At 42.6% G+C, this 18,948-nt stretch overlaps 1 long non-coding RNA gene across 1 annotated transcript in view; it reads right to left on the bottom strand.

Annotated features, from left to right (window-relative positions):
• Positions 1-18,229, bottom strand: part of LOC139074759 (uncharacterized) — a 42,955-nt gene extending 24,726 nt beyond the window's left edge. The window contains exon 1 of the long non-coding RNA XR_011524498.1: positions 18,109-18,229. This is a non-coding gene — a long non-coding RNA (uncharacterized lncRNA). The remainder of the gene's footprint in view (positions 1-18,108) is intronic.
• Positions 18,230-18,948: the final 719 nt, after the last annotated feature.

Below are 18,948 nucleotides of genomic sequence, written 5' to 3'. Positions count from 1 at the left end.
GAAGGTGCTATTTCTTAATCTCCCTTCAACCCCCAACTCAGTGTTACTTCTAACCATGCCCCCAGAGCAGGACAACATAGTTAGGGCAAGCAAGGGGATGGATAACTCAATAGGGTAGGATATAACACCGACTCTAAAAGAGGTCCACAAACAAACATGGGCAGTATTTAAGATCAAATTGGAGAAAGCTCCCCATAAAAATAACGCATAAAAAACTACATCTACAAATTGTGATACATAATGGGAGGAAACGACCAGAAGAAAGTACTTCAAAAAGCTGGCATTTAGCCCTGGGTGCTGGGCTCATGGGTGATTCTTATTTTCTCCTTTATGCCTTTTTGTATTATATAAATTCTCCACAATATGTTTGTACAGCTTTTAGAATCAGAAAAAAAAATCCATGCTATTTTTGAAGAAAGCAGAACCTTAGAGGTCACAGTGACTTTGCACTATTTGTCCTCTGCACGTCAGGAAGAATGAACTCTTTGATTTGGGCCCAAGGCACTTTGAACATATGATTACAAACCCACTAAAGGTTTATTCTGAGACAATTCAGTGCCACTGCTCTCAGTCTGGCAGCTGGCAACTCTCAGACCTTTTGTCCCCGCACAAGGTCAGTGCATCCATCCATCTGCTGACACGTGCCGAGAACAATGACTGAGCAGGGACCCTGTGCCTGGCGTTGTGCTTGGCGTCACACATGCAGCCTTCAGAGGTTCCATTCTCACCCCAAAGGAGAGTTACATGGCAGGAAGGCAGACACATAAACAAACATAGCTGTGTGGTGTAATAGATGCCGCCCTTGAGGCGTGACACAGCCCTGTGGGGGAAATGGAGGATCAGGGTTAAGTCTTCCTGGGATGTTCAGGGAAGGAAATAATATTCAATGTGGGTCTTGAAGGATGAAGTACCCTGGATGGGCCAGGTGAGCAGGGCATTCCAGGCAAAGCAACGGGATTGAGAGACAGAGAGAGAGAGTGAAAGAGAGAAAGAGAGTATGTGACTACTGGTATCCTAAAAAGCGTAAAGTGCATAGGAAGATGTACCAGTTGGGTTCCTGGGTCATAGATCACAGAAACTGATGCTCACTCACTAAGGGAGAAAGGGAGCTCGCTGGATGAATGTAGGGTCGCTCCAAGAATCACCAAGAAAGTTGAAAAACCAGGCTCAGAAAGTGCAGCTTTGGGAAGCTATAGGATGCTAGCCTGGTCTCTTCTGGATGCTACAACTGGTTTGATCACGATGAATCCGCTGTTTCACTCAGGACTAAATCCAGGGAGGGAGCATTTGAAGGGCTTAGCATAAGTCACGCGGCCACTCCTTGCTCCTGGAGTTTTTATGAGGAGTCGTATAATTCATATAAAGCAACATAATGCCTAGGCCCTCAATTTTCTTTTTCTTCCTTCCTTCCAGTACCCAAATTGTGGTAAGATCAACACATAAGGTTTCATTGAGATGTACAAGAGGGAACAGACCATCAGAAAGCACAGACCATTTATGTGCCATTTGGCTGAAATGACCACAGCTGCCTGATTCTCTTTCCTAAGATTTCCAGTGCCCCTGCAGTCCCTGGGCAGAAAGTGGCCCCACATGGAAAACTCAGGCCAGCGTTGCTCTTCAAGCTGCTGGGAACACTGCTCTAAGCCAAATCCAAAAATAATCCCATTAGTCACATCTGAAGTGCTCAGCAGAAACAAAAAGAAATCAAAATTAATTTCAATACTTACAGTGACAGCAGCAATTAAGGTGACAAGATTATGGAAATCATCGCAATCACCAGAGATCTTTGCCTAAGGGGGGAAAATAACCAGTACTACAGAAGAATTGAGAAATAGAGGGACTTTAATTGTGCTGTGATGAAACCCACTGTTCACAACATATGGCCACCAGCACTAGGGGTTTCAAAATGGGCATTTCTCCACATCATACTAATGAATTCTGTACCTACTATGTGCCAAGATCTTTAAGTAATCACCCCTAGTTCTAACATCAACTCTGTAAGAGGCATTACTGTTCTTACAGATAGAGAAACTGAGTCACAGAAAATTTCCATAAATTACCCAAGTTCATGTTGGTGAAAAGTGGCAGAACCAAAACTGGAATCAGGGTCTTCCTCAACTGAGACCTCCGCCCATCCCACTGCCCTGTTGTTTCACATGACATTTGAGATGATCAGATAAGATTAATCTGACTCCTCAGCCTTCCTCTTGCTCTGCACCCTCCATGCTAGGAATCAGAGAAAGGCTGCTAGATGGAGTTTGACTGTTCCGTGCGTTGCTCATTGTTTCTCTTTCTGCTCTCTAGTTTGCGCCACTGCGAGCAATTGCTAAAGAATTCCAGTACAGCTATCCGAAAAAGACCCAAGCACAAGAAAAGAGCATCCTGTTCTGAAATCTCAGAAAGGATAAATTGCATCTTGCAGTGCAGAAGGACAAAAACAATCATTAAAGTCAAGTGGGCCTGGCATAAGGGGGTCCGAACAGCACTGGGAAGCTTTTAGTGGTTTTGTCCCCTGGTCCCCTCTCCCAGGAATGAAGCCCTTCCAGGTGCTTTATATATCCTTATCGATCACCTCTATGGAGGCCTGGGATAATGGAGAAAGCAAGCTGGCCTGGAGAAAACTTGCTTTTATCAGGATAACAATGAATGGCTCTTCTGGGCTAATTACATCACTCAGTCCAATTTGGGGCAAATTTGAAGGCTTTTAGAGCAAGGAAGCAGCAACAGTTCCCAGGAGTCTTCATGCATATGGTGGAGAGCAAATAAATAATAACGATGACAATAATTATAATAATAACACCACTCACACTAAAATGTTATGCGTTTTACACTCTACAATATGTCCCCGCTAAACACATTTTGATTTTTGAGCCAGTAGTCCTGTTTTCTTCTGAGGGTCTCAAGTGGAACGCAGAGAAGTCAGAACTGGTTTTAGTAACTTGGGAAATTTTAATAAATTCATGATGTCAAGAGGTTCCTCGGTGAGATCCACTTGACAGCACAAGCTTGTCTTAACGGAGCACACCACAGCCCGCCCAAGTCTGCATCCACTGCAGAAAGTGTCCCCTATGTCTCCGAGGGGGAGGCATTTAACCCATCTTTTTCAGAGACATTGGGTTTTTTTTTAACAACACCCGTGGCAAACAGCACCTCCAGACCCTTGCCCACTGGCCAGCTGTTAAAGATTCCGAGTCATCTGTACACAGATCTTGGTCCCTCTCAGAGACGCAAAGGCTTCTGGCAAGAAGGACATAGTGGATTAACAGAGACTTCCAGAGACTTAGCTAAAACTCACATAAAACAAGACGTAAATAAGTACATACTGGAACATTAAAGCCATTCTGTCTTAAGCAACTATCAATCTACTTGGTGAAGGAGAGAATGGAGATACATCAAGTTCTTTTTTTATTCGTTCATTCATTCATTTGCCCATGCATTCACTCAGCAACTATCTATGAGCACCCACCATGTGCCAGGCACTGTTCAAGGTGTTTGGGGTGTGGGTGTTGTCGATTGACAACAACAAGACAAAGATCCATGGTTGGGGTGGTTTACATCCCAACAGGTATGCGGGGGAGAAGGCATGCAAAGCACAATAGGGATCACAGAAAGGCCAATTACACAGAATGAAGGTGACAAGTGCAGTGCACAATAAAAAGGAAAGCAAGGGAGGGGAGATTGAGAGTGTGATGAGGAGGAACAGGTTGAAATTTTAAATAGGATGCTCTCCTGGAAGAGGTAACTGAGCACAAGATTCAATGGAATTAGACGTGTGGATAGCCAGGCAGAGGGAACAGCCGGTGCACAAGCCTTATGGTGGGAGCATGCTTGTTTGATTAAACAAACACAGAGAGCACAGTGGGGTCAGAGAGCGGATGGGGGTGGAGAGTGGATCACATGGGACCTCGCAGGCCATTTTAAAGATCTGGCTTGAGGAATCACTGAACGCTTACGTTTCAGGCAGGGATTACTCTGGCTGCTGTTCTATAAGATAGGTCCAGCCATAATAATAATATTTATTCTCATTATTATTGTTGTTGTTGCCATTCCTATTTCAGAGATGAAAACAATGAGGCTCAGAGAGGGGAAGTGACTTTCCCAAGGTCAAGGTCACCCAAGTGGGATGAACAGAGCTAGGATCCTAGTAGGAGGCTGCTGACCTGATGTGATTAAAGGGATTTTCTGCCCCAGATATCTTCTTTGCAGAACCTCTCAGTGGGTTAAACATTTCTCTCTTCATTCTCCTCCTTTTGGCAGTAGCTTCCTCGGGAGCAATGGCCCCCTAACAATAGCGTACGTAAGAATCACCTGGAGCTCTTCTTGAAGATGTGGAATGCCCAGCCTCATCCCGACCCAGGAGTTCTGAAAGACCCAGGAATCCATGTTTTTAATAAGGAGCCTGAGCTTCTTATTAAATTCCTATGTCAGGGGTTCCAGGATCAGGCTTTTGAGAAACACCACTATTAGCGCCAAAAACCTGAGTGTGGGTGAGCTTGCCAGATGTTTCTTTCTGGGACAGGGAACCATATATCATGAGAGGAGACAGCTGCAGGGCGACTGCCAGCCCTGAGCCAGGTGGGGCATATTCCCGTGTCTGAATCACCCCTAACCAGGGACCAGAGCAACAAGAAAGAGTGTATGCAAGTCTGGGTGTCTGAAGACCAAGCTGCACTTCCTGCTTCACGTAGCCTGGCTCAAGGAGTTCTTGTCCAGAGCTGTTGGTTTCTTAGGCGCCCAGAATATTCTAATGATAAGAATACCTACTTTTCAGGATCATATAATGGATGCTTAATAAATTATATTACATCTACCACTATTTAACTTTGATTGTGTTTATTTTTTCCACTTGACATTCTATAATGAACATTTTCCATGTGTCATTAACTACTCTTCAAAAACATGACTTTTAATGGCTGCATAACATGCTATCATTTAATGAACTATAATTTATTTAACTAGTCTCATTATTGAGCTTTGAAGTGTTTTCTAATATTTTTCTGTTAGAAATAACACTGAGCGTTTAAACGTTTTCCTACCTTTCTGCTTTCCTTTGGATAGACTTCTGGAAGAGAAATGACAAGGACGGAGTATAAACATTTTAAGGCTTTTTATGCATGCTGCCAAATGATTTTTTCCGGGGGGGGAGGGGAGTGTATACTTCCAATACCATCACCAGCATTAAAAATTACCTAGAATTTAACACATGTCAAAAAATGAATGTATGTCAGCATAATAATTGGTGGGAGCAGTGAAGATGAAAGAAAATCAGTGATAGATTTTAAAAAGCATCAAGTCTTTTGGGTGTATACTGTGCATTAAACTCTATAAGGGAAGAGACTTAGAAATGCTGGTCTTTCTAACCACTTTTCACTTTCTAAGAGACCTTCATCAGAGGAAAGACATAATTTCTCATTGGCAAGTTTCTAATATTAGTCCATCTCTTGAAAAACCTTCCACTCTTGGGGTGCCTATTGCTAAATTCCAATCATCCTGAAGGAGATTGATAATTGGGGCAATTGCAGGAAATGATTGCTACCTGCAAAGGCAATCACTTCCATTGCCTGCAGAACTGATGAGCCATTCATTAGCAAGGATTTAATTGCTGTAAACCTGCGAGGAAAAGGGATTTCTCCCATGATTTCCAGGATTTTGTGCCTTCGACCCTCGTTGGCTCCAAATGGGCTTTCAGGAATGGGAATTTGAAATCAGACTGTGACAGGAGGGTAATTTCAAAATGGAAAGTGCAGTGGAAATATTTGCATAACCTGCCTTGAACTTGTGGTGTTAACTTTAAGCAGAATGCTGCAGCCACGAGTGGGGTGGAATCTTCTTGAATGATTACAACAATCCTGGCGGCCAGCCCGTAGCTGGTTTCAGTCAGAAATGCAAAAATGCTGGTTGAAAACAATGTGTAAGAACTATGAGGAGGCAGGACATTTCAGCGGTCAGAGTTAGAACTCTGGACTCGGATTGGCTAGACTCAAAGATTGTCTCTGTTCCTCTGGCCTTACTGCGTGAACCTGGATAAAGTAGACATGTCCCCCACAATTTGCAATAGAAATGGTGCTGACAGTGCCTGCCTCCTAGGACTGCGGCAAAGATGATCTGAGAGTATCCACATAAAGCCCCAGGCATGGGGCCCACATAGAGTAGATCGACGTTATTCCTAAGATATCCTGAAAGGCCTTTGCTTTCTGCATTTGAATTTGCCCATTGACCACAAGTGTTCTCACCACCAAGTACTATTTTTTTTTAATTATTCAATCTCCCCTATGACTCCTTGTTTTAAGAAATTACAGTGAGGAAAAGGGGAGTACCATTTATTGAAGACTGTGTATCAAGAACATGTGTCATGACATTTCCTTCTTACCAAACTGCTTTTTAAGATAGGTGTCCTTTTGCCTTATTTTTGCATAATACTATAGTAAATCAGGCTTCAGATCCTGGTTCTCCGTTTATCATCCATGTGATTTAGGGAAAGTGACCTCTCTAAACCTCACTTTCCTAGCCTGTAAAATGGGGAGGATAATCACCCCTACTTCACCTTACCATAATGGCTGGCACATAGTAAGTGCTCAAATAACGCTGGATCTTATTATTATTTACTAATTATTTACCTTACTAATAGTAAAGAAGCTGAGGCTCATTCAGACAAGTAATATTCCCAGGGTCACAAAATGAATTAGTGAGCTGAGATTTGAATCCATATCTGTCTGATTCCAAAGACAGTGTCCATTTTACTGTATCCTGTTACAACCTGTTCCAGTGTGGTAATCATTCATTCATTCTCATAATCTTAGTCAAACAAAATTATAATTCCAAACAGACTTTCTTATCAGTTCAGGACAAGCACATAAGCACATCATGTTGACAACAGTACCTCTGTTTCCTGACTTGTGATTTTCTTGCACACCTGTGTTGAGGCCTAGCTATGATGACTTGAACATCATATTTGTTATTAAGTAGTAGTCATTATTTTTACATATTTATAATTCAGCCCAAAGAAACAACAATGATCAATGACACTGTAGCTACTCTGTGCAAATTCATTGTTGAGAAATGTAAATTTCCTCTCGAGTTTTTGTAGTATAAAAAGTTAATTTAGGAGCAGCCCTGGTGGCCTAGTGGTTAAGTTCAGCACACTCTGCTTCAGTGGCCTGGGTTTGGTTCCGGGCACAGACCTACACCACTCATCAGTGGCCATGCTGTGACGGCAGCTCACATGCAAGATAGAAGAAGATTGGTGACAGATGTTAGCTCAGGGCGGATCTTTCTTAGCAAAAAAAGAGGAAGATTGGCAACTGATGTAGCTCAGGACGAATCCTCCTCAGCAAAAAAAAAAAAAAAAAAAAATTAGTTTAGGAGTTAATCTTCTCTGTGATCAAGGGCCTCTGTCATCTAGGTATTCTAGCCTAGGAACTACTGTACTGAATCTGTTAATGCATATCAGAACTATGCCTGCAATTTGTGTAGCAGCCACTAGGTGGCATCTGTTTCTGCCCTTATAGGCCAATTGGATTTTCTCCCAGCATGGTTACCTAGAGAAAGCAAAATTTAGCACATGGTTCACTTTTTGGGTACATCACTACATTAGCCATATATCTTGGCTAAAGACAAAACTTTGGCTAATGTTCATAAATTGAGAGTAACTACTAATAAGTCAATTAAGGACAGCCCAGATTGTAGTTGTACCGAAATAAAAAGTCATTTATAACATGAAATCAGACCTTTGCACTTCTCTGTAAATCATTTGGGGAAATTCACCACTGATATGAGACACTATTGCTAAACATGGGAATTCACACATAGTTGTGATATTCAAAACACTATTTTGAACAAAGAAGTGAAAGTGTCTAGAATAAATGAAGGAGACCTCGGTTTAAAATCACAAATTACAAGGAGAAATAAATGGATATTGTTTACTATTGTCTGCTCGCATTTGGCATTTTTCACATATGTTTTAAAATTGAGCCCTCTTGATAGAATCTTTAGCTTGCAACCAAGGTGAAGTAATAGGGACCAGATTTATCTTCCTACCTGAGACAACTAGAAAACTGGGGGTATTAAATGAAGCATCTGTTTTCAGATATTGAACATCAGGCAGCACAAGGCAGTGATCCCTGAAAGAGAGGAACCCAATCAGATAAGTCCCACAAATTGTCCCAACTTACGGCTAGCGAGAGTTTCCAGGCCACAATGTAGGCATGGGGAACTCAGCCAAAGTCCAATGATCTGTCGAGTTGAGATGGAGCTGGAAAATCAGAGAGACCAAAGTGGCTAGAATTCACTGGGAAGAGTACTGGAGAGGAGAGACAGACAGAGAGAGAGAGAGAGCGGAAGAAGACCCCTCCCCAATCTTAGGCTGACTACTGGTCAGCACACTAGTGTGAGAAAACTACCAAAGTTTAGGGAAAGAACCACCTGAAACCTCCATCTCCAGAGCTCACGAAGAGCCAGGACAAGTTCCTATTCCTGTCAGCCAAAGTGGAAAGCCTCACAATTTGAGAGGCATTAGGTAAAGTACTCAGAAGGACATTGGCTCAGTAGTGGGGCAAAATTAGCCACAGACTAAAGGCTGCTCTGATCCCCCTTAACAAAGCTTAAGAGCAAGCCTCAAAAGGGTCAAAGTGTTCCCAGGTAACTTAACAGCATCCCAAAACAGAGCTCAAGATTATTCATAGAAATACAAAATAATCCAACACCCAAGAAGCTAAAATTACAATGTCTGGTATTCAAAGAAAAACTACCAGGCATTCAAAGGAGCAGGAAATTATGATCCATAATGAGGAGAAAAACAAATTAAAACAGAGCAAGAAGTGACACTTATGATAGAATCAATTAGATAAGAATATTCAACAGTTATTATAAATATATCCCCTATGTTCAAGACTGCAGAAGAAAGATTGAGCATGTTAAGTAGAGACATGAAGACATATAAAAAACCTAACTGAACTTCCAGAGATGAAAATTACACTGGAGGAAATCAGCAGAAGATTAGACATTGGAAGAGAAGATTCGTGAATTTGAAGACATAGCAATAGAAACCTTCCAAAGTGGCATGCAAAGAAAAAGAGAAAGAATAAAAATGAAACAACCAGAGCATCAATGAGCTGTGACTAACTTCATTTGGCCTAATGTATGTGTAATTAGAGATTCCAAAGAGTGGGGAACACAAAAAATATTTGAAGAAATAATGACCAAAAATTTTATAAATCTCATGAAACTCAACAAACCTAAGCACAAGAAACATGAAGAAAACTGCACTAAGACACATCACAATCAAATTGCTTAAAACCAGTGATAAAGAGAAAAATCATAAAAATAGCTAGATAAAAAAGATATTACACACAAAGGAATGAAGATAAGAACGACAGTAATTTTCATAAGAAACAATGCAAGCAAGAAGACAGTGGAGCAATATCTTTAAAGTAATGAAAGAAAAAAGACCTGTCGACCCTCTAGGTCTATACCCGATGAAAATATCTTTCAAAAATGAAGGTGAAATAAAGAACTTTCTAGACACAAAATCCAAATAATTCAGCAGATTGACACTAGGAGAAATGTTAAAGGGATTCCTTTGGGCAGAAGAAAAACAATTTCAGATGGAAATCTGAAGCTACACAAAAGAATGAAGAGCACTAGAAATGATAACTACATGGGCATATATAGAATTTTTTTCTTATATTTTAAATTTCTTTAAAACATAATTGAATACTTAAACAAAAAATAATAATGCTCACAAAGGTCTGTTATATGGAAATCATTATCCCCATTTTAGAAATGAGAAAACTAAGACTCATACAAATGAAGAACTCACCCAGGGTCATAGATAGTCTGACACCAAGCCCTTGCCCCCCTCACAAAAGTTGTATATGGCTCTGACTGTGAAATTGGTTAATATTTTTTCCATTTACCAACAATGTATTCAGAAATTTGGAGAGGCTTAAAAAGGTATGCAATCAATTAGAATTGATCTGGACTAAACTGAGTACCTTCTTACAAGACAGAAGTCTGAGACCAGTGGATTTCGAATCTATCTTTGCACAATTTCCTCCCTCCCTTTATTTCTCTATGAATAGTGCATTTCTAGTGGCTCGTTTTATGCCTCCTGACATTGTTCATCCATGTCTTTCCTAGAGCAGAATTTCTCTAACTGTGCTCCATGAGAGATTAGTGCATCCATGAAGGGTGTTCTGTTGTGAAACACACTGGGAACAGTAAATTAAGCAGGCTTATTTCCTATAGGACACTGTAGAATCTTAAATATGTTAGTATACATTATAAATCTCTAAGAAAGGAAAGAAAACACATGGCATTTCCCATACTAATTTTGCCCTTATATTTGTGCAACTCTTACTAATAGAGCATAACTTAAATATTCTCTGTTGGCAATCAAGATATTAGGCAATTAGAGAAGCATAAAATTCTTAAGATTTATGTACATTTACTATTTTTGCTGAACTTTGGAAAATGCACATATGCATCTGAATGAGGTCACTGGCGGCAAGAATGCCCAGATCTACTGGTGACTTTTCCAGTATTAGTAAGTAAATATTGTATGTTAAAACATGAGGAGTGCCCAAAAGAAGAAATTGGTATCACCACAAGAGACTCCTGGAAACAAAACATTTCTTAATTGGGGGTAAAGGTTATATTTGCCAACTTGCTCCTTTTGTCCTTTCTGCTAACATCCTTAGTGATTATCCTGGGATACAAGTTGTTATGGTGATGAGAGAAATGCTCAACTGGATGGAGATTGGGAAAGATGTCGCAAAGAGAAGAGGCTAGCCTGATGTCTCTCAATTGTTAACGTGCGTAGGAATCACTGGGGATCTTGTTAAAATTCAGATTTAGATTTAATAGATCTGGGGTTGGGTCTAAGATTATGCATTGCTAACAAGCCCCCAGGTGATGCTAATGCTGCTGGTCAATGCACTGCATTTTGACCAGTGTCTCTCTTACACACATTTTGGGAAATGTGTACTCCTCTAAACTAGGCTCTATGCTAATGGTCCTGATGTGGTTGGGCACCATGGGATGCTGAAAGCAGGACTGTTCTTTATTTGCACAACTCAACCCCTAGAAGCAAGAAGATCATGACAACCCACAACCTGTGCCCCCAACTTGTAAAACAGACAAAAAAGTCCAAACTCTTTACCTTGGGTTTCCAGGGCATCCATAAATTTCCTCTACCTACACTTATGTTCTTTTCTACCATTATAGTGCCTTGCAGAATGCATTCTTGAGACACAAATTGCTTGTTTTTCTGGGAAAAAAACTCAATGTTCTTCGTCCCCTTTGTCTTTGTAAAAGCTATTCTTTCTCCCTTCATGCTCTTTGCCCCGCACTGAGATGTCCATCTCGGACTTACTCATTCTACAGAGCCAGTTAGTTCAGGCTCTACTTTCTCCAAGAAGTCTTCCAAGTACGCCAACCACAATTAACTGTGCTCTCCTCGATTGCACGTCATGTGCACTTACACTAACGTGCTCATCGTGGAGCGCACTTTGTATTAGAGCCACGTACATTACACCATCTTTCCCCATTATGTGTTGAGCTCTTGGAGATAAGAAGCCTGTCTTATCTATTTTTAAACCCTCTTCCCTATTGTACTTAATACAGAGATGAACCATAATAAATACTTGTTTAATTAGTTAATTAAGAACAAAATGTATTAGATAGTCTCTAGAGAAGAATTTATCATCTTATTTTGGAAACAAGATGTAAGAAACCATTTGAGAAAAATACAAGATGAAAAATAACAAAAATAGCTATCATATTACTAAGATTATGAAATGCCAGGCACTGTCCTAAGCACGTTTCACAGATTGTCACTTACTCCTCGCAAAAACTCTATGAGAATAGAAGTTGCCTCCATTTACAGAAGAGCAAAATTAGGCTTAAGAGAGATGAATGTCTTGTCCCAAGTCACTGGTTCTAAAATGCAGATGCACATTGTCATTGCCTGGGGAGTCTTGAGAAATATTGATGCCTGGGTCCCACCCCCAAAGATTGTGATTTCATTGGTCTAGGGTGGGGCTTGGGTATCAGGATTTTTAAGCTCCCCAGGTAATTCTAAAGTGCAGCCGGGTCTGAGAGCACTGGTCAAGGACACACAACTAAGCATATAGCTGGGTCTATCTGACTCCACAGCCCAGGCTTTAACCTTGAGTTTCACTGTCTGCAAGCAAAGGCAGGAGCATTTTAGAGGAGAGATGGGTTAGAGTAAGGCTGGCAGAGTTGAGGATGGAAGAGATCTGATTTTGACCACTCTTAGATTTAGGGTTGACGCAATTGTTACCTGGAAAATGCAGGTGCCTAGGGATTGAGAGTAGTTTAGGCACCTGGGCACCATATTGAATTTAGTCTTCAGGTTCTAAACATTTGAGCAAGATTGGCTAAGTAATCTCTTTTGTGGCAAGCACACAGCAAAATGAGCCATAAGAAGTAACCATCGTTATACTGTAGCTGACGCACAATGCCTCTCACTGACAGAATAACCTATTTTTTTGCATTTTCCATCAGTTGCCTATGATTTATTTTATCTCCTAATTACACAGCAGGCTGATCAAAAGCCTTCCAAAATTCTGCATGGAGTCATTCCCTCCTGCAGAGGAGGTGTCTTGCCCAGGTTAATCCTCAACTCAGATAAACAGCAGAGTTAATGGAGGGTCAGGAAGGATGGACAGAGCTTGGCCTCTTCCAGCCATGTGAGGCGAGGAATAAATGTCCTCCGTGTTTGCACAGAAGCAGGAACCCTCTCTCTCAACAAATGCTAGGGGAGGCAGAATGAAGGTTCAGTAACCACGTCCTCCTCAGGAGCAGAGGGGAGCAAGTTTGGGGACTTGCAGATAAGATTGAAGCCATATTGTTGGAGACAGATCCTGCGGTGGGGCAGTGGGCAGGCCAGAGGGTCAGAAGTTGGGGATGTAGGACCTGGGTAATGAAGACGGATAGTAGTCTGAACCAAGGTGGACTAAAGATGTAGTACTGGGATGGGTGGAAGGGTTATAAGGAAGGAGCCAAAGTCATGGCAGATCGAGTGCATCTGTTCTTTCATTTAGTCAGTAAATACACGCTGGGAACACACTCCGTGGGGGCTGTCAAATATGGTAAATAAAACTGACTCATTGGGCTTACAGGTAGTGAGGGAGAAATAAATAAATATTGTTGGTGTAGTGGGTTGAATGGTGTCCCCAAATATTCACATCTACACTCAGGATGTTCAGAAAGAAGGTCTTTGCAGATATAGTTAAGATGAGGTCAGACTTGATTAGGGTGGGGCCTAAATCCAATAACTGGCATCTTTCTAAGACAAGAAGAGGATGACCCAGAGACACACAGAGAATGCCATGTGAAGACGGAAGCAGAGTTTGGAGTGATGTCTACACACCAAGGAACACCCGGAATTGCCGGCAGCCATTCCCAGAAGCTCCCTCAGAGGCACTGGAAGGAACCAACCTTCCCAAAAACTTGATTTTGAACTTCTGGCCTCCTGAACCATGAGTATAAATTTCTGTTATTTAAAGCCACGTAGTTTGTGGTGGATTGTGTGTGGCAGCCCTAGGAAGCTAACACAGTTCGGTCACAAATTTGCACATTAGACTGGGATTTCAAAGAAAATGCGTCACTTGGTATTTCCTAAATTAACCTGATAACCCTCACAAATCCTCATCCCGGGGTAGTGGGGGAAACCCAAATTTAGTTTAATCAAGTTATCTCAGTCTGGGGGCTGGCCCCGTGGCCGAGTGGTTAAGTTCGCGCGCTCCGCTGCAGGCGGCCCAGTGTTTCGTTAGTTCGAATCCTGGGCGCGGACATGGCACTGCTCATCAGACCACGCTGAGGCAGCGTCCCACATGCCACAACTAGAAGAACCCACAACGAAGAATACACAACTATGTACCGGGGGGCTTTCGGGAGAAAAAGGAAAAAATAAAATCTTTAAAAAAAAAAAAAAGTTATCTCAGTCGGATATAATACTTCAGACAATCTCTCAAGGTAAGTCAGCTTCTTCCCCGTGTTCCCAATCTCCTCCCCCCGCCTTACTCATCCTCTCCATTGGGTATTGAATGGGGATCAAGATGCCGGAGTACATAGCACTGGGGTGGCAGGAAAGGGAGGGGGCTCAGAGCCATCCACCCAGACCGTCCACTGAATCCAGGCTCCTCTGGTCTCCATGGCGATGTCCCTTGCTGTCTGGTTTCTGGGCACCCTGCCTGGCAGTGTACCAAGTAGAAGCCAGTGACTAGTGAACTTGAGATCTGTGGTCTCCCAGTCCAGACAGGGCCTATGACAGGTCCCTCCCTGCTTCTCCTCAAGCTGCATATCCCTCTGAGGATGGCCACTCCCTCTCAGCCTCCAGGCCTGGTGGCCCACCCTGTAGGCATCCTACTATTGATCTCTTCCCCTCTGGAACAGCAACCCCTAAGGCAGGCTCACTAGTCATCCTCAGCTAACATCCAGGTCCCTCAACAACTCAAAAAATTTCTGACTCTTTCCAGTCCCCACAAGAGCCAAGGGAGGCTTAAGATGCTATCTCAGACTCTTACCCTAACCACAGCATGCTTCTGACTTGGCTCTGAAGGAGCCACCCCATGTTGATGTGGGGGGCATCTTATAAATCCCTCTCCTATCAGATCCCAAATAGGAAGCAGGAAAAGCAAATCCTCTTTTGCTCTTGTCTTCCCCCTCCACCTGTCTAGCTGGTCTCCCCTCCCTGCTCTTCAGTCTGGAGTGGTGGATAAAGATGCATGTCTATCGCCACCTGCTTCATCGAGCTGCTAACTTGATCCTTCCCACCCACCTGACACAGCAGGAAGGGGCCTCCCACTACTTCTTCCTCTCTCACAAGGATGTTCTGCACCCTTCTCTTTCCCAAGGTGGCGTCTTTCTTCCCTCAGCCTCTAAAGCTGCATTGGAAGAACACGATGGACCACAAAAAGGAGAAAAAGCATCTCTTCAAATTTTTCAAAATATTACCCTCATTACATGAGTAAACCAAGATGTGAGTAACACATTTGATAAGTATTAAGAATAAAATAGGCGGAGTGTAAGTGGCAGAAAATAATCAAGTTTTCTTAAAATAGTCAACACATTTAGGGTATAGCAAGCCCTCAATAATTTCTTAAAAATTATTGTAATCAGAGTATTCATTGCAGCATCCTTCTAGGTAATTCCACTAATAACTGTGGTAACTGATGAGACATCAGATGATGGATAAGCCTGTTCACAGCTCAGCTGGCAATGGGGATACGGCTGGACTGGTGTTGACCTCAAGCAGTATTTCCAAACATGAATGTCATTGCCAAAATTCACATGATGTCTTCCAAATTTGCACCAAATACCAAGGGGCCAACCTGGTGGCATAGTGGTTAAGTTTGTGTTCTCTGCTTCAGCAGCCTGGGGTTCACCGGTTGGGATCTCGGGCACAGACCTGCATACTACTTATCAAGCCATGCTGTGGCAGGCATCCCACATATAAAGTAGAGGAAGACGGGCACAGATGTTAGCTCAGGGCCAATCTTCCTCAGCAAAAATAGGAGGATTGGCAGTGGATGTTAGCTCAGGGCTATTCCTTCTCCTCAAAAAAAAAAAAACAAAAATGGCAACAAGCACCAGATCTTCATAAGTTGTGCGTCTGTAGCCACAGTTGTCTTTGTTTCCATTAGCTAGAGCACCCACTCATGAAAATGTTGTGACTTGAAAAACAGTAATTTCTCATTTATCTCCATCACTGACATGTCACCCAGACTGAGGGAGCCCTAGAAACTTCAGGGCCAGGTGAGCCATGGCGACAGCCACATCAGCAAGCACCAGAAGCACCCAGGTAGCCGGGGCAATGCTGGTGGCAGGCATCACCATAGGAGCATCTTAGATAAATGCCACCCAGGTTACTTTGGCGAGGTTAGCATAAGGCGTTACCACTTAAGGAGGAGTCAGAGCTTCTGCCCAACTGTCAATTTCGATGAATTACAGGCCTTGTTCAGTGAGAAGACTTGGGTAAATGCTACCAAAAAACATGACTGGAGGTGCCCCCAACATGGATGTAGTGTAATGGAGCTAGGAAAACGGTCTAGGGAAGAGAAAGCTCCGAAAGCCACCTGTTATCATGAAGGTCGATTTCTTCAGCGGAAGAGCCAAGAAGAATAAGGACGGGGTAGAGGTCTGATGTCCTAGTTTGAAGCCACATGGAGTTTATTAAATACCAACAAATGCTTTAAAAATTGTTAATAGCACTAAAGGTTAGACGTCATCCAGTGCCTTCTCTGTCACCTCTTAATCTGGGAAGGACATCTCTGCATGTGCACTGCCCTCCAGCTCCTAGCTCTGACTCTGTGAGCTCCACTGAAGGGAAGAGGGGATTTTTCCAGCCACTGATTCCTCATCAATCAAGAGCAGCTTTCAGGTTGAGTGTGATCATCCTGCACAAATTGTTCCATATCTGATAGCTATGGGTCGGAAATCTCCTGCATCTTCTTGGCTTTTCTCTACCTGCATGCACAGCATGTCTGCTTCCTTCTCCCTCCAATCTTCTTCCCCGCTTGCCAGCTTGGTAAAATCGTATCTTCAAAATTATTCTGACATCTTCTCTTCCATGAAGTGCTCTCTGATCCTCTGAAGGAAAATGAGTCATTCCATTCTCTCCAAAACCCCTATACGTTATACACATTAACCATCAGTGCATCTAATATCCTGAGTCGCATGTATTTATTTACGTGATTGCCTCCATTTACTTTCTCAAGGGAGGGAGTTATGTCCTATTCAACTCTGTCGATTTAGGTCAGTGTTTCTCCACCCTGACTTCACATTGAAATCACCCTGGGAGCTTTAAAAAATCCGGATGCCTGGGAGAATCCCCAGAGGTCCTGGTTTAATTAGTCTGGGGTTTGGCACAGGATTGCACTTTTTTATTGGATTGTTTCTGAATGCCAAGGACAATCCTAATGGACAGCCAAGGCGGAGAGCCATCGCCCTGATGCCCAGCATAGGGCTTGGTCTGTTATCCTCTGCCATTTAATTGTTTCGTGTTTCTTACATTTAATGCTCTTAACCTTCAGCAGATTTCCCCTCCAACTGTTGGATGAATCACCAAAATATCTCTTTTCCCTCAAAAGCTAACAATAGAAATAGAAGTCTCCATCCATCAGTATTCTTCTCCTAGGGTGGCTCGTAAAAACAGTCAAGAAATAACTCCCTCTGAAGGAACAAGGCTGGCTGTTGACTCTATTATTTTTGTGTGAAGCCCACACATACCCTGAGAGATACTTTGTGGCCCAGAAACAGAACTCCAAAACAGCAACAACAACAACAACAAATCCGACAGGAACTCCCATAAAGTCTGAATCCCTTGCCTTCTCTCATCCCCCACCCTTGGAATCTAAAGACTGTTCAACCTGCTTTCCAATAATTCCGTATAAGATGGGGACATTGTTATCAAGAGGGCTGCATAGACATCTGTGTGAAATTTCCCTGTGTTTTTTATGTTTTGGTTTGACGATTTCCCACCATGATGCTCAGATGCAAAGACAGAAAAAGGCTTTTGCATCAGGTGGATGATGGTCTGATCTGGGAGCCTTTTGGGAGACCTTTGGCATATTTCTGAGGTTACATAGAAGCAAAAGAAGCTTGAACAGTTCTCATCCTAATGACATGCTCGGCTTCCCTCATCAGCCCCTCCCTCAGTGGTTTGATTGTCTGAAGATAAATTGGGGATGCTCTGCTATTAATGATGTTGACCTCATTTGTTTCCACCATTAATGAGGAGCCCTGCCCCCCATCCCTTGTACCTTGCTTGACCTGGAGGCCGGCCATCCTTCTAGAGAGGGTTGATTTATACATATTCTAATATGCAGGCAAGGGTTGGACTTAATGAAAGCAGACAGACTTTGATTCTTCCCCTTTGTGATTTTGAAAGCCACGTTAACCTGGGCTAGGCTGACCTTATGAAAGCCGCAATGAGAGCTTGTCTACGTGGGGCAAAGCCATCCCTTGCCTAAAAATATCTTCCCTGATGCTGATAACCGATCATTGAAAATGCACTGAGATTTAGGGCAGCTACTATAGTGCCGGACTCCTGCCCCATCCCCATTTGTAATAATACACACCAACCTTCTAGAGCCAGGGTGAAATCCAAGAAGCAGGGGGCACGTGATGCAATCCATTGGGTGGCATATCAGAGGTGAGAAGAGAGAAAAAGTTGGTCCTGGATAAGCAGCATCCACTGTCAGATCTGGCGTGGAGGGAAGAGACCAGAGTTGGAATGAGCCCAAAGAGGTGGGGATCAAGCATTCTTACGGATCACAAAGGGGACAGATTTGCCATTTTAAAGATGCAAGACCTAAAGAGACAGTACAGAGAACTAATAATAGTTATACTTAGCATATGGCAAGCATATTCTATGGGTCTGGCACTGTCCCAAGAGTTTTACCTGCCTTGTCCCATTTGATCTTCACAATAATACTGATTAATAATAATAATCCTATTATTATTACCTTTATTTTATAGAAGGGGAAACTGAGGCTCAGGAAAGTGAGGAATTTGCCTAGAGTCACACAGCCAAGAAACGGTGAAGCTAAAATTTGAGTCCAAATAATTTGACTTCCCAAATGATGCTACTGACCATTAGGCAATACTGCCTCATTGACAGGGAACTGAATATGCATTCTTTTCTGGAGGGGTAGACTCTTAGCATCCAGGGGATAGTTTGGAGTTTTGTGTGCTGAGAGAGACAAGGTAGGCTTCACCAAACTCAAGCCCCACACATTTGTCTCGGGCTGCCCTGGTTTCCTAGGCTGGACTCCACCGCCAACTCTGATCACAAATGTTTTTCTTTTTAATTTATTTGCAGGAGAAGATTCACCCTAAGCTAACATCTGTTGCCAATCTTCCTCCTTTCTCCTTCTTTCCCCCACACAAAGCCTCAGTACATAGTTGTATATTCTAGTTGTA

Source organism: Equus przewalskii, chromosome 12 (assembly GCF_037783145.1).
Source record: "Equus przewalskii isolate Varuska chromosome 12, EquPr2, whole genome shotgun sequence".
NCBI lineage: Eukaryota > Metazoa > Chordata > Mammalia > Perissodactyla > Equidae > Equus > Equus przewalskii.
The sequence above is the reverse complement of the archived record's forward strand: the minus strand, read 5'-3'. Positions and strand labels throughout refer to the sequence as shown.